The sequence below is a fragment of the Phalaenopsis equestris genome, unplaced genomic scaffold (genome assembly GCF_001263595.1).
Source record: "Phalaenopsis equestris unplaced genomic scaffold, ASM126359v1 Scaffold000522, whole genome shotgun sequence".
In the NCBI taxonomy this organism is placed as follows: Eukaryota; Viridiplantae; Streptophyta; class Magnoliopsida; order Asparagales; family Orchidaceae; genus Phalaenopsis; species Phalaenopsis equestris.
In genome coordinates, this window is record NW_018164962.1 from 349,039 (window position 1) to 359,837 (window position 10,799).

The 10,799-nt window shown below is 40.9% G+C and overlaps 1 protein-coding gene across 2 annotated transcripts in view; it reads right to left on the reverse strand.

Annotated features, from left to right (window-relative positions):
- Positions 1-10,799, reverse strand: part of LOC110028695 (calcium-dependent protein kinase 11-like) — a 30,727-nt gene that overhangs the window by 2,880 nt on the left and 17,048 nt on the right. The window lies entirely within an intron of this gene.

The window sequence follows — 10,799 nt, forward strand, 5'->3', positions numbered from 1 at the left end:
CAGGAATGACCTTGAACGTCTATAAGGGTTAAGATTATAAGCCGACATCAGGTCCACCCTGGATAAGCGAGATGTTGATTTTTCAAATGAATAGAACCCCCCACCCAAGTCGCCCTAATGAAGAAAGATCCAACATGTCAAAAGTGAAGTAAGTTTGTGTCATGTGGGGAATATCATGTGGTGTTATTCAAAGATTATTTCCAGTTTTGCATGGCACCCCTAAACAGATGTCCTGACAAGAGAAATGAACCCCAGTTTTGTAATGGGCCCAAGGAGTTTGATGCAGAAGAGAAATTCTTCAATGGGATCCAGGTCCTATCAGTGACAAAGAGCTCTTTCTTGAGTGGGTGCTAGTGAGAGGGGTGCAACTTACACAAAATTCATCCCAAAATTAATCCCTCCTCCCATACTAGTTCCTCAACTGCACTCAGCTGCTTACGTTGAGTGAAAAAAAGTAGGTTACCCCTGGAATGACTCGATACCTGAGCAGTGAGAATACTTGTCTTCCTATAGTTCCAGCCCAGGCATATCAAAGGCGGACAAATACATTTACTACCAAAATGTGATTTGGAATGACAACGCCTGCAAACTTGACCTGCTAGGGGGCTCTAATGTCTCAGTCACGCTCAACGTCGCCGACTTGACACCATACTATGAAGAGCCTGAAGCTTCGAAAAATGAAATTGAAGCTCCCCCAAGGAGACTAACACGGGGCTTCCCGCATTTACACGAGGCGGGAGCTTCCCGCAAGGAAACAACAAATAAGCCAGTCGGCTGAACCGGCTGGCATAGTGGCCGGTCCAGGAGACCCGGTCCAGGCTTCCAAAAGAGTCGAGCATGATTATTGTGGGCTTCCTTTCATATCTACTGCACTAACCGAGCAGCTTTGGAGAGGGCGGCATTGTCGCCTGCCCTTTTCTCCTCCCTTTCTCATCGGTTTTCCTTTCCTATTTCCCACCTAGCTAGGTCTATATATATATTTTTGTTTCATAGTTTAGGGTTCAGTTTTTGTTGTGTATTGCTTTCAAATTCCTTTGTGGAGCAGTTCTCCCTGTTCTAGGGTTGTATCCGAGGAAGTGGTGGTGCTCTAGCTATATCCTACTCCAACGTGGTGTTGTGTCTTCCATTTTCATCTTCCCTACCGTTGTTTTCCTCTCCTCAACCACCTGCCTCCCCCTCCATTCCTGCAACCAACAAACCCATAACTGCAGCCTTACCTTATTGTCCAACACCTTTCTGCCACCCCAAACCACTTGCATCGTTGCTAACATAGCTACTGGCCCACCAGTCCTTGCTGCCTTCGGCCCGGGACAACAAACCTTTGTTGTTCTTGCCATTTCTACCCCAATTTCTTATTGTCGCTGCACAGGACAACCAGCCCTCTAGCTTCTCCTACAGTTTCTCAACTCATCTTTGTTGTCGCCATCCTCGCTAGCCATCCTCGCTAGCCATCCTGATCCACCTAGCCAGAGTCAATCACCCTAGAAATACACTTCAGAGGTGTTTTTTTGTGTCATTTTATGTTTTGGTGTTGTTAATTTTCGCTTGTGTCATGTTGTAACTCTACCTCTAGTTTAATAAAAGTTTGCTTTGAGTGTTTCCCTTGTTTTTCCTACTTATTCCGGTATCACCTACACTTCAATTTTTACATATATAACACCTTACCTATGAAAGGAAAGGTGTATTTCCCTTTTTAAAAGTTTAAATAGTGCTATTTTTTATGTGATATAAAAGATTTGAGTGGGTGGTATAAATGTAAAAAACAAAGTTTTTGTGTTAGATATGTTTTTACATAGGAACTAGGAACTAGGTAGTTTGTCTGTAAAACAAAAACTTTTTAGTTCTCAACCAATACGAGTAGAGAAACAAAAAACGCACGCATGCATGCATGCATGCATACATACATCCATACATACATACATATATGTACATATGTACTTCGGATCGAAATCGAGGCAAACAAAGCCAACAAAAAACTCTGCTAGGGTTTACTCCTGTCGCGTCTTCATGGCGACCCGAGTAGCCCTTGTTATCTCTACGTCGGATCGAAATCGTTGTCTGCTCCTTCGTCGTACTTCGTCGTCTGCTCGACTTCGTCTGTTCCTTCGTCGTGCTTCGTCTGCCTTGAATTCATTTGTGTCGAATTCGTCTGCTCGACTCCGTCTGCTTCGACTTCGCCTGCTTCGGTCCTCGACTTTGCGACTTCGTCTGCCTCAAAGACTTCGAGTTTTCGTCTTCTCTGACATCGTCTGTTTGTTTCCTTGTGTTTTGATTGCTTCAACTGTTCCCTTTCGTTTATGTTCTTTGCTGACCTGTTTTTGTTGACTTCAGATTTTGTCCTAAAGTCGCACCTTTGTGATGGCCCCGGACCGAACGCATGCTACTATACTTGCGGGTAATCACGCCTCAGGTTCAGAGTCTGGTTTTGGTTTCGATAAGTCCTGCAATGTTCCACAATCCTTTCACGAGGCTTTTGAAGGCGCTGGTGATCACACTTTCATTAAAAAACTTGGTAAAAAAATGAGAAATCTGCTCTTTTTCTCTCTAAAGTTGAAACCAATACTCTTGCGTCTTCTTGGCGTTTTGCTCTATTGGGGAAATTCCTTTATGATCACTCAAATCTTCAGATCATTCGGAAAGATTTTGATGCTATGAAGCTATGTGTAGTTTGAATATTGGCTTACTTGATGGCCGACATATAGTTATTCAATTATCTCACGATGTGAATTACACTCGTATTTTTTTCTCGTAAGGTAATCAATATCGACAATTATAAAAATCCTGAAGTAGACTGTCGATTTTGATCCAAAAGCGGAGTCCCCTATCATTCATGTTTGGATAAATTTTCTAGGGTTAAAACTACACATGTTTAACTTGAAAATTTTCTACTCTTTAGCAACTGCTTACGATAAGCTCTCAAGGTTGATAGTTCTACGCTTGTTGTCACTAGACCCTCTGTGGCTTATGTATTAGTTGAAAGATATATCACCCAACCAGCTCCGGATGAGGTATGGATTATAACAACTCACAACGGGTATTGGCAAATGGTTGAAATAGAACCACACCCTCTTTATTGCTCTCATTGCAGTATGTTTGGCCCCAGTTCTACTATTTGCTATCGCTTGCATCCTCATCTAAGGTCGGATATTACTAAAGATCAACAACCTGTTCAAAAATCTATTCATACTGAATTAGGAGTGGATGTCTTGCCACCTACCATCCCCGCTGAGAAGGTGCAACCTGACCCTCTTTCCAACATCGCATATACCTCTGCTCATCTGACTGACGTTGTTCCTGATGAAGAACATCATACCCAAGCCGTTCTACCCCCGGATGCTCCTGCTTTTGAACACTCTATTCCATCTGTTGGTTTGAAGCAAGGTACTTTGAAGTCTCATGAAATATCTCCCCATACTACAAGTACTGATCCAAACGTGTCTATACCACTCATTGTTATTAAAGAAGACTCACTTACATGCCAAGACACATGAGAGTGCTCCTTTGATCCAATAAAAGATCAGCTGGTACAACAAGTAGTTGTTTTCAATGTTCAACAACCTACACATGTCCGACACACTTTTGACCAATCCATTGATCAGGTGAAGCAGTCTTCGGATGAGGAATGATAGATTTATTCCAGGAGGAAGAAGAAAAATGGATGTCAACTCGAGATTAGAAACTTATTAGACGGTACATTGGTGACTACTGGCAGTGACACTTATCTTACCAATTTGTTAGCCGGCTCCTTCCTAAAACTAGAGGCAGAGACAAGACAAAATTAGGTCGCTCTTTAGCTACATGATACTGCGTGTTTTGACACTTGGTTTTTGGGCTCTCATATATTTTTCTGTATTTTTTTTTTTTGAAACATTTGCATGTGGTGTTTACCATGTGGGTAGGGTGTCATGCTTGGGTCCTCTCATACAATCTATTTATATCTTTCTTTATTTTTAATATATTAGCCCTTGGGCTTTATCTATATTATTATTATTATTATTATTTTTTGGGGAGGGGAGGGGAAAAGAGCATCATTCGGCTCCCTACATGTTAGATAAAAATGTGAGTACAAAAGTTGTTGGGGTGAGTTCCCCCGAACTAAAAATCTAAAAAATATAATACTCACACATAAAGACGGTCCTTATTTATCTACAAAACCTCTGAAACCAAAAAAAAACAAACAAATGGTATACCCAAAAGGAAAAAAAATATCGTATACCCAAAAATCTCCAACCAAATAGATGTGTAGCAAAGAGCAGCATTAGGCAGTGTAGCAAACGAAGAGAAGAAGGTAACACAAGTCCCAATCCTGTCCCAGTAGTGCAACAGGTCTTCGAGCAAAGGAGGTATTCTTCATGCAGACCATAATGGAGGAAACGTTCAGCCAAGCAAAAAGACCCAGTCACATTAATGTCCAGAGTAACCAAAATCCAGCATTCCGCAAAAGGGATAAGCACATAGGAATTCTCGAAATGCCCAGCATAATAAATGCCTCTCGAGAGGAACCCGAGGGCACCCTAAACTCCAACCACCGAAATAAGGAATCAACACCAATAGATGGATCCAAACTAGCCAAATAAACTAGAAGTACATGCAGTAAGAATGAGAAATGAGCCTTCTGTGCCATAAAAAAAACCATAAACCAACCAGAGTAATGTGCTAATAAAGGCACAAGACATACAACTGAAACATAAAACATAAAAACAAGGGACACCAAACAGGCAGGCTAGCAGGAACAATCACGACGGACATAAGGAGCGTCTACTTTGTCCAAAACAACTGAAGTGTGTAAAGGGGGAGAGGGGACAGAGCCTACCCAACATATGTGACTTGTACTACCAACAACAACAAGCAAATTAGCGGGTCTATTCCCCTCACGATGAATGAACCTCCAAATAACAGAAATATGAGAGGATATGAGTTTAATCCTCTTAATATAATAGAGAACATCCCATGAAACATTGGCCCCATTAGCAAGAATATCAATCAAAATGCGGGAATCACTTTCAATGATAATAAACTGTCAACTGAGAGAAGCAGCTATCATGACAGCCATTAACATGGCCCTAGCTTCCGTTTCAATAGAAGTATCAGAGAAACAACGAGAAGAGAAGAAAAGAATACAATCCCCGACATTATTCCTAGCAATGCCCCCACAGCCAGCATTGCAAGATTTCCAGCTCTCATCAGTGTTAAACTTTACCCACCCCGTGGGAGTAGGCCGCCATCCCACCAAAATCGGGAGTTTCGATATCCTCCCCCCCCCCCCCCACCCCCCCCCCCCCCAACCAAAATCGTCGACCCCATTGATTGGACAGAGTTTATGCCCGAAAAAAGGATATTTTTAGCAGCTCCCACTTTACAAAGTTTATTAACATATGCAATGATATTTGCAAAGACCGTCGTATTATGAATGACTTTACCCTCATGTTTGATATCATTACGAGTCATCCATATAAACCAACAAATAATGTAAAGATAAATTTACAAAAAAATGTTTTTAATTCCGATCTGGGTTACAAACCAGAATGGTACTAAATAGATTCCGAGCAGGAGACAACTTAATACCAAACCAAAAACCAGCGTTCTGCCAAATAAACTGCGTAGGGACATAAGAAAAAAAGGTGCTCAATAGACTCCTCCGCTGCGTTACACAACAGATAACATGAAGCAGTCTCAACCCCTTCAATTTTAAAATATCATCGCAAGGAATAATGGAATAGAAGATCCTCCAAGCCAAGAAGGACATGGATGGGGTCAAATCCCAACTCCAAACACTCTCCCCCAAAGGGAGCTTATTAAAAATATGTAAAGCAAAATATAAAGACTTGGTATCGAGCGTGATGTAGGCAATTTCAAAGTCGGAGTGTCATGCATATGGGGCTCGATAGGAATTGATGCAATGAAAGTAGCCTCCTTTAGCCCCACAATGTTGAGAAGAAGATGAAAATTTCAATGACCATCCACCCACATGTCAGAAACAAGAAGGCTTGCATAACGTGTATCCCTCAAGTCAAGCATAACATGGGTCCAACAATCATGTCAAAAGGAAATGTTACCACACCTCAACTCTCTGTAAATGAAATCCTTTGTCCAATCTCTAATACAAAGCAATCTCTTTCACATTGTAGAATCACCCAACCGTCAATTAATCAAAGCAGAGAGAGAAGACTGACAATATTTACTAAGCAAAAATTTTGCCCACAGAGAATCCCCTTTCGAAAGTTAAACCATTGCTTAGAAACATTTATGTCAGCAATATGAAGTGATTTGAAACTCAAACCACCAGCATAAGTTGGTTTGCAAATATTTTTCCAAGGCATCCATCTTCTACCGGAATGGTTCCCCACCTATAAGAACTTGTTAAAACATCTTTCAAGGCTCAATTGGGTAATCTTTTTAATTTGGAAAACTTGTAGAGCATATAAAGGAAGAGATTGGAGAATGTTCTTAAGCAAAGTAATTCTACCCCAAATGAAAGGAAATTGTTTTTCCAATTCAAAATTCTTTTTCGCGCATTTTCCACCACCTCATCAAACTGAGAATGCATTTTCCTGCCCTTAAGTAAATTAACCCCCAAAAATTTAAGTGGAAGGTTAGAGAGAGAGAAACCAGTGAAATTGACAATCCAGCTTGCAATGGACCGATTGACGGTATTTCCCATTTACAAGTAACATTTATTTGCACTAAAGAGGAGACCAGAAACAGATTAGAAATCTTCCAGTAAACGATGTATTTTCCTTACCGCTTGTTTGCTAGCGTTAGAGAACAAAATAATATCATCTGCATATGCCAAATGAGTTACCAACGTATTGGATTTATGAGCATAATACAATGTGGGATTTTGCCTAAAAAGATCATTTAAAAGACGAGAGAGGTAATCAAAGATCATAATGAAAATCGTAGGGGATAAGGGGTCGCCCTGCTTAATCCCACGCCCTGCACTAAAGAACCCACGAGATTGACCATTGATGAGAATACTATATTTATTGCATTGAAGCCAGGAAAGTATAAGTTTGCAAAATGCCTGAGAGAAGCCCCGAGTCTTGAGAACATACAGGATAAAATCCCAACTTACAGAATCATAGACTTTACGAATATCCAATTTAGTAACCATTTCTTATCAATATCCATAATAAGTTCTTGGGCAAGCATAATATTGTACGTAATCCCACGATCTTGAATAAAAGCTGATTGATTCGAAGAGATTAAAGTATGAAGGTGAGGTTGAATCCTTCTAACCACCAGTTTACTAATCATTTTAGACACAACTGATGTCAGAGAAATATGTCTAAAATGATCCCACGTTATTCTTTGAGTGGATTTGGTGATGAGGACAAGAGAAGTGGCAGAGAAATAATTCCCCGGTGTTTCACCCCTTAAAAACTCTAAATAGCTTCCACCATCTCTTTCTATACAATACTCCAACATTTAATATAGAAATCAAAGGTAAAACCATCAGGCCCAAGAGCTTTGTTACAATTGATTTCCGAAATAACAAAAAATATTTCCTCAAACGAGGGAATACCACAAAGGTCAAGATCCTCCATGTGATGACGCACATCATCAAATAAAGAAATATCAATAGAGCCCGAAGTGTCATGAGAAGTGAAGAGATTAGAGAAATAGAGGACATCCCTCTCACCAAGCTCCTCATCCCCAGTGATCCAGATCCCCTCAACATTTTTAATTCTAACAATGGTATTATTAGCCCGTCGTTCAAATAAAGAAATATCAATAGAGCCCGAAGTGTCATGAGAAGTGAAGAGATTAGAGAAATAGAGGACATCCCTCTCACCAAGCTCCTCATCCCCAGTGATCCAGATCCCCTCAACATTTTTAATTCTAACAATGGTATTATTAGCCCGTCGTTGTTTAATACAAGCATGAAAATACTTCGTATTTCTATCACATTGAGAGAAACGAGTCTCCCCTGCTTTTTGTTGCAAAAGCTCCTCCTCCCAAAGGGAAGCCTCCAATAATTCTTTGTGAGCCTCCTGCAGATCAAGAATAATATCAACAAAAGACTCATCAAGCGCCTGTAACATATTGACCCTCTGTTCAGCTCTCTTAACTCTAGCGCGAACATCACAAAAAACATCCCAGTTCCAAGATCTTAAAGCAGAAGCCACCTTTTTATGAAGCTTCCAGAGAGTAAACCAAGCATTGCCCACCTCATCACATCTCCAATTAGTAGCAACAACTCTCAGAAAATCATCATGTCTGACCCAAATATTTAAATACCGAAAATGGTAAGTGGAAACTTTTTTGAAAAAAATCAAAAGAGAGGAGGGGATTATGATCAGATCCAGATCTATATAGATGTTGAACTTGAGAGAAGCCATAAGAGGATATCCACGATGGATTAGCAAAACACCTATCAAGGCGTTCAAAAAGCTTGCCCATTTTCCAAGTAAACTTGGAACCAACAAAACCCAGATCAGAGATACCGGCCAAATCCATAGCCCCAGTGAATTTATCCATTAAATTGGGGACAGCTCTCCTGCCTCCCAATTTTTCAGAGTCATGCATAATCATATTAAAATCTTTTCCCACCATCCAATTTTGGTGGATTAGAGCTCTCATACTAGATAATTTGTGTCAAAGATCATATCTTGCAACATTTGAAGTCCCAACATAAACGAAAGTGAGACAACCAGAAAATTTCTCTATATTGAAAGAGACAGGCACAAACTATCTGTCGTCAATGATGCATCAACTGTGATATGCTTCCGCCAAAACAACCAAATCTTATTAGAGCAATTAGCAAAGAAAGAAAAATGTTTAAATTTATCCAAAATACGATCATTCAGAGGGGAGACCAAATGTTCCAAAATAGAGAAAATACCGACCTTATGAATCATTGTCATTAATTTAAGTCTACCAAGGGAGTGAGTATCCGCAACTCCCCTGATATTCCAAATTAAGACATTAAACATGAATAGACATTGTTCCCTTCATAGAAGATCTATTCTGGGTCCGTCCATTATCTCCTTCTGAGTAATAGTGATTCACATCCATCAAATTGTTTCCACTACTATCATTTTGAACTTTCTTTTGGGCTCGATATTTTCTCCGACGATATTTTTGAACATGTCATTCATCCCTCAACATTTTAGAGACCTCCAGAGGAGTATCAGAAAGTACATTGCATGATGTGATTGTAATTGAGTTTTATCAGAAAGATTCAGTGCATCAGGAGGAGAAGACGAAGAAAGCCGCACCCCATCAGTATTAGAGACACTAGGAAAACCCATCTCAGGCAAAATAGTATCCTTCACAGCTCTCCCAACAAAGAGAAGATGTAGGAATAATTTGTTGAAGAGGCAAGACAGGACGACCCACATGAGGGGCCAAATCAAGAGAATGTACGTGGGGTGAGATAGTCTCGGCAGGAACAGCTGTCGGGACCTCCACCACATTTATCGCGGGAATCAAAGAAGGCTGCTCAATATTAGACTTTTCGTAACTCCCCCCTTCCGCAATTCAGAGTGTAAACGAAAACATTGATCCGGGTCATGGCCAAACATGCGACAGTGAGTACAGTAGGAAGGGTGTTACTCTAAGATTATCTGCTGCCAGTAGTCGTTATGAGCTGAACTGATCCAAACCTCATTAGGTGGAGGTAAGGTAACTTCTTGTTCAATCAAAACCCTAGCCATAGACGGTCTTGTCAAATTATAAGTGGGAGCGTCGAGCTTAAGAAGTCTCCCAAACATAGCAGCTAAAGAGAACAGAATCTCATGATTAAATAAATGAACCTTCAAACATGAAAATCTAAGCCATACATGAATAATTGGGGTTTCAGCTTTAGGGTCAAAATTAACAAACCACTTCAAGATTTTCATCGCACAATCCTCAAACAACACCAGACGCCGGGCAAAAAGACGAGTATAATCCTCCTCATTGGACAACTGAATTAAAATATGCCTTCCAGCCAAAGGACCGATCTTCCAGCCACCAACAAGCTTCATAAGCTCAAAATGATTTCGAAGGAACTCCAGCTTTGGATGACCATACAAAAATTTCCCCACCATATAGAGACGGCAGGAAGAAGCAAGATCGACATCCTCAGAGTCAGAGAGGAAGAGAGCGAGCTTACCTCCTTTCCGCCCCGGACGTCGGATGAAACTCGATTCGGTACCGAGCGCGAGAGAGTCGTGGAATACGGGAGGGAAATTAGGGATGCCACTGATGGTCACACCGGCATAAGAACGAGCAATGGAGCAAGACTTACCCGCGCGTCAAATCGCAAACCCTAGCAGAGCTGGAGCCGAAACCATCGCGTCAATTTGAATAGTTGCATACATATACATATAGATATATATGTGTGTGTGTGTGTGTGTGTGTGTGTGTGTGTGTGTGTGTGTGTGTGTGTTATGTTGTAATCAGTTGCAGCGTCAATATCTGTAACAGCCCTGCCCTCAGATGGAGCGTGGTTAGTGACGTTTGTGGCCACTGGAGGTGCATTTTTATCTTGCTTCATTTTACATCCATCAACTCTCTCTTTCCATGCAACATTTCCAAATCCAAATTGAGTGGTATATATTAGGCCCCAGACGTCGGATGAAACTCGATTCGGTGCCGAGCGCGAGAGAGTCGTGGAATACGGGAGGGAAATTAGGGATGCCACTGATGTTCACACCGGCATAAGAACGAGCAATGGAGCAAGACTTACCCGCGCGTCAAATCGCAAACCCTAGCAGAGCCGGAGCCGAAACCATCGCGTCAATTTGAATAGTTGCATACATATACATATATACATATACATATATATATATATATATATATATATATATACA